Source organism: Puma concolor, chromosome B3, assembly GCF_028749965.1.
Source record: "Puma concolor isolate L17-30 chromosome B3, mPumCon1.1.hap2, whole genome shotgun sequence".
NCBI lineage: Eukaryota > Metazoa > Chordata > Mammalia > Carnivora > Felidae > Puma > Puma concolor.
This window is the reverse complement of record NC_141672.1, coordinates 22,299,264-22,305,609: the sequence shown is the minus strand read 5'-3', so window position 1 is coordinate 22,305,609 and position 6,346 is coordinate 22,299,264.

Sequence of the window (6,346 nt, the reverse complement as noted above, 5' to 3'; positions counted from 1 at the left end):
GAAGGCAATACAATGTACTCAGTCCAAGGATTCAAAGTTTAATTTCAATCAGAAACAGACACACCCAGAGTAATGCTTGACCAGATGTCTGGGCATTTCATGGTCCAGTCAAGTTAACATATAAAATTAGCCATTAACGTGGTTTGCCCTATTCTATCTTGATAGGTATTTGTAACAGAAGTCCTTGGTTGTTTCTGCATTACAATTCTTATGTCAAGATTAAAAAAAAAATTTTTTTTTCTAATGTTTATTTATTTTTGAGACAGACACAGAGCATGAACAGGGGAGGTTCAGAGAGAGAGGGAGACACAGAATCTGAAACAGGCTCCAGACTCTGAGCTGTCAGCACAGAGCCTGACGTGGGGCTTGAACCCACGAACCGTGAGATCATTACCTGAGCCGAAGTCGGACGCTTAAACAACTGAGCCACCCAGGTGCCCCAAGATTTTTTTTTTTTTAATTGAACCAAATACTTGTATTTTATTTGTTTTACACTGCCCGGCATCCGTTTTTCTTTTGTATCAGTTCCTGATATTCTTTTAGGAGATTACCTCTCTTCAGTTGCCTGTTCTTGGGGGGACTGTACATCAAAGTTCCCTACTTTTCTCTACCTGAAGGGCAGACATATGACCCAAGCTAATCTCAGCAGATTCTCACTCTGGGACTATGAATCTTGAGTACAGTGACATAAGGAGGATAAATGATTGGGTTCAACTATTTCAGTGGCAGAGGCTCTTTGAGTACATCCTGCTGCGTACACGTTTGGAACTGCCAGGTTTCAAGTCCAGTTCTTTATTCTCTTACCAACATCCTTCTAATAAATGTCCTTTTCACTTAAGTTAGCACATTTGTTTTTGTTGCTTACAATGGAAGTATCCTATCAGATACAAAAGCATTGTACGATTCCTCACTTTTTTGTGTCTAGGCTCAGTGGGGATGAACATCTACTGTTTTAGATTTGCCACTGAGATGGATTTCCCAAAAGATTAAGTATTCATTTGAAGCCTGGACTACCACTGAGAATTCTGTAGCAAAGCTATTTTTTGAAGTGCTTTCATTTTTACATTGTCAAATTTGGTTTCCTTTGACTCATATGGTCCCCACATCCTGAGATGGGGACTAAAGCCATTATTTTTGCTTAATCTTAAGATCTTCTTATAATACTCACTTTTCAAGTGGGATTCCTGGAGTTATTCAATTTTCTATGTAGCCTGCTTTAACAAGGAGTAAAATGGCTGATTATGCTGCACTTTTTCTAACACCCTCATGGAGTTTCTGTACAATAAGTACTCATTACCAAACCTCTCCATCCCCAATGAAGAAGCAAAGACCACAAGAGACTAAATGCCTAGATGGAGAAGCTTAACAGCCTGGAAGAGGATCCAGGAACTGAACTCAAAGTTTTTTCCCTCATTGGTTTCAACAACCTGACTGTGTAGTGTTGATCTCTCTCCCTTTCTCTTTTGTGCATTGACCTGTGCTGCTCATAGAATGTTCTACTGTGTCTCCAAATAAGACTCCAGGAATGGTACATGCCATGGATGCATTCAAGAACTGGATCCAGTCAGAAACACCAGCAACAACATCTGCTTTAGGAAACCTCAGCACTCCAGCCATCTCTCCCATTGTTCTGCTTTGGCTTGGCAGATGAAAATGTTCCTCTTTGACAGTTTAATTTGGCTTCTTTAGACCCTTATAAATCCTCAAATCACCATCTGGGTTCTTTTTTTTTCCTATCGCTATATCAAGTGCATCTCACCATTGCTGCTTTTTTCATATTCATATTATTCCTCTGTCCCCTTGTTCTTTCTGGCTCATATTTGAGCAGTGTCATACTCCACACATGATCCCATCCTTACTTTTCTTTTATGTGTATAGAATGTATCATGGGTAAACCTTCAGCTCTTACAATCACATCAGCAAACATTTAATGCTGCCTTTTATAACCCGAACACGCTTTGTTATTTCTTTCACATTTCATGCCTCAGTGGTTGTTGTAAGTTCCCTGCTGTATTACAACTGCCTGTTCAGACAGTTAATCCTCATATCCACTGGGACATCACATATTGCTAAGGTCAGAATTTTCCCTTCTGTGAAATTGTGCAGTTTTACTCCTTAAGATATATCATGTGCTCAGGGCTCAAGCTTTAAACATTTCAAGTAACTTGCCTCCCTTATTATGGCAACTGAAAATATTCACAGGTCTACAGGGCCAATTCACAGACTTTTTCCTGAGCCATCCAGAAAAATGAATGCAATACTTAAAAGTCTACACTTCTGCATTGTAACTTTCCTACTTTTGGCTCATATCTGTGGCATCTAGAACATATATATCTTTTCAGAGCATACCTTTGTGTTTTTATTTTCAGCAACTACATTTGGCATCTCAAGTCAAGCATATGAAGCACTTTATAGAAGCATTTTCAACAACCTGACTTAATTCAGCATGACTTTTATCTTTATAGCCCCTAGACAGGAATGAGAGTCTTCTCAACCCCATATCTCCATTGTCATAATGAAAGTGAGAAAATACTATTGGCCTAGCAGTGGCTGTGGGAGGTTAGAGGAGGGGCAAATATTCTAATTTGTCTAATGCCTTGTGGGCCTTCCTTCCAAGATTGTGATAGCCCTATCTCCTCTTTCCCAAGGTTAACTTTTCCTTTTCTGATCCTTGAATTGATTGTTTCTTTGATCTCCCTTTCTGGTCCAACAAATGGAGCCCAGGTACCCTCTGCCTACAAATGTCCTTAGGGTCCTCTGTGTCAGAAAACCCATTTCTCTCAACTGTATTGAAGCCCCTGGCCTCCTTTTCTACTCACCATCCAAACTTTGAACCAATAGTATAAACTTGAAAGTTCTGTTTCATCACCTCTCATTCATCCCTGAAGAGTTTAGAGCAGACATTGCCATATTGGTCCACTAAGACTGCAAGGAAGAGTGGTTAAATTGGCCAAGAGGTGGGGGTGATGCAATGTGGGTAAAGGCATATCAGAGATGGGGAGTGGCAAGAACAGAGGCCTGGAAGCAGGACTGAAAAGATCCATTTTGTCAGAGTCAAGTGCAATGGTAGGACTTTCAGATAAGAAAACAGGTTTATCTGGTAGGAATTTTTCATCTTGTGAACTAGAGAAAATTGAAAACACAATAACACCTTGACTTGCTACATGGAGCAAAATGAGCAGAGAGGACAGCCCTATGTATTATTCTCTGTCACCACTCTTCCCATGATTTTTCCATTGTCCAAGCGATGATTAGAATCCTCATTTCCAGGCTCCATGAACCAGTGCACAGGTTTAAACAACCTTAGCAGACAGACTCTTGGCTTATGCTCTCTGTTAATAACTTTACTTTGCCTAACAGAGACTAATGTCTGTCTCTCAACAGTACACAGTCCGGGAGAGTGTTTCCTGTCTGTTGGACACTTGCACACAGAGTTCAGTTCTGCTTGGGGACTACAAAAATAGGATGTGCATGAAAAATAAAATTTGAAAGATAAAATTTAGAATTATTCATGTCAACAAGCGGGTCTGCTCAGGTCAGATGATTGTTCAGCAATCATTTCCCTTTCTTTGGTGTCTTAGGGTATCCTCAGTTGAAATTCTGGGTTCCCATTTAATAACTGCTCCAGATATGCATTCATGTTGTCATCTACTGGTTTTTGTCTTGTCTCCTACTCAATGAAAAGAATCCATTTGGGGAGGGACTCTCCCATCAGGTGACCAATAAGCCTGGCTCTTGGGAAAGAACAGTATGATGGCCAAGAACATGGACTGTCATGGCAGATTGCCAAAGTCAAAACTCAACCTAGTTATGTAGCCTTGATTAAGTTACTTAACTCTTTGTGCCCCACTTTCTTCATTTGTTAAACAAGGATAACGATAGCAATTTTCTCATAATATTGTTACATAAAGTGAATTAACACATGCACAGTGTTTAGAGCAGCATTGTGACATTGTAATTTCAAGCTATTGTGATGTTCAATTTTCACAAGATATCAAGAACTCCTGAGGGTCTTCAAAGCAACTTTCTAAGACAAAGGGCAAAGTTCATAGTGGCAAACAACCAGCTGATCCCATTCTTTTTTATAATGTTCTCCATTTGTCCCACAATATGTCATAAGATGTGAGTAATCACATTACTTTCTTGGGAGGGGGCTGGAATAGGGAGATAATTAAATGATACTGTGCTGGGAGAAGAGTTTCTTTTAGTATATATATAATGAAAAAAATGTTGTAGACATGAGATAGGCATAAAGTACCTTAATGCCTATTTTGCATACACTTTGTCCCTCACTCACTCCAATGAACCATGTTGGTCTTCTTTTAAATTATCCCAGGACCTAAAAGGCTATCAGGACTATTAAAGAAGAGTTGATACTGATGATAGTGTGTTCACGGGCTAATCACAGCCCAAGCCTTAATTATTGATGATGACAACTATACATAACCTTTGAAGATATTTTTTGTGTATCTTAGAAACAACTAAGAACTAGTTGACTATATAATTCTAGGAAAAAAACTGGTGATGTCAGTTCCATAGAGTTTTGAGGCCTTGTTTCTCCTCTTTCCCCTTCCACGAATGAATTTTCACCCTCAGAATGAGCTCTTGATATAGATTTTCTATACCTGACCTTTTGGGTTGTTTGTATTAAATGTTCCATAAAAGTTATTTGGCACCTCTCTTCCCTTTCCTGCTCTCTGCCCATAGCTCAACTTCATATTTCCTTTATGGTGGGAAAATCCGGGAGGCTGTCAACACTTGATATTGCTCTGAATTTCAATGGGTAATGACGGCACTGATGGGAGGTCTGGGGTCTGCTCAGCTGAGCCTTGGAAGCACAGATGTTCCTCTAAGAGCTTGCCAAAGTTGGCCAAACTCTCCATTGTGCAACTGGGGCTAAAACAATTTTGTAGATAGAAAGTGTCCCCATTTCTGGTCCTCCTGCCTCCAGACAAGGCTGGAGACACTACAGAGGTAGCTTCTCTCATGGGATTTCCATACTCTGTGCTCTAGTTGGTGGTTTGGAGTTGCAGTTCGACAGTCTGGAACCAGCAAGAAGGTCAGTCTATTCTCCATACTGCACTGTAATTGGGAAGTTCATTTCTTCTGTCCATTCAGTTCCAACTTTAATTTTACTCCTTCCTCTGGCTTATTATGATTGTGCCAAGGACTGCCACCATAGTCTGGACTAATAGAGAGAGAGAATTTAATGCCGTAGGTGTCCTTTGTCCTGCTGCTTATGTCAAAAGTGCATAGCGTTGAAACCCTCTTGAGAACGCTGGTTTTCAAAGCTGAAGATTGTGATCTGATGGCTCTGACATCTGGACATGAGAAACAGGCTTAGTGAGAGGTTGAGAGACAGTTGTGTGACCTCTCAAAACCTTCAACTAAATCAAATGTACTTTTGTTGGGAGAAAGATAATGACTGGAACAGATGTCATCTGAAAATGACTATCTGCACAACACTGCCCCATTCCTTAGAGAGATTATAAATTCTCCCCTTGGATGATAATCCTGTTTTCTCTAACCAGGTTTTGGGTTGTATTCAGAGAGAGGAAGATGATATTGTAAAATCAGAATTTAGAAGTCTTTGGGAACTAAAAGTACACTAAGTGTATTAAAAGTTTATGATGAAATCTCACATGAAGAAGAACTCCAAATAATTTATGTAGATACCTTCCTTTCACAGAGGTGGAGCTTAGTGACTTCCTCCCAAACAGCACCAGATAGAGAGGGGGTTAACAGAGTGAAGTTACCATAGAGAAACCTGGTAAATACTACCTCAGCTAAAGGATCAAGGTCAACACCAACAATCATAAATCATGTCAACTGCATGTGTACTCCGGATGTGATATGATGAAAATGACACTTTGCCTCTGTGATCTTTTCCCCAAACCCCGTTACTCCAGTCTAATCATGAGAAAAATATCAGACAAATTTCAGTAGAGAGGCATTCTACAAAACACCTGACCAGTACTTCTCAAAACTCTCAAGGTCTTCAAAAACAAGGAGAATCTGAGAAACTGTCACAGACAAGAGAAGCTTAAAAGAACATGACAACTAAATGTCATGTGAAATCCTAGAACAGAAAAAGGTCACCAGGCAAAAACTAAGGAAATATGAGTAAACTATGGACTTCAGTTAATTTAAAAAAATGTTTATAAGATACCAATCATTTTTTAAAATTATTTATTTATTTATTTATTTATTTATTTATTTATTTATTTATTTATATTTATTTATGGGAAAGCACAAGCAGGGGAGGGGCAGAGAAAGGGGGCAGAGGATCTGAAGTGGGCTTTGTGCTGACAGGCTGACAGCAGTGAGCCTAACGTGGGGCTTAAAC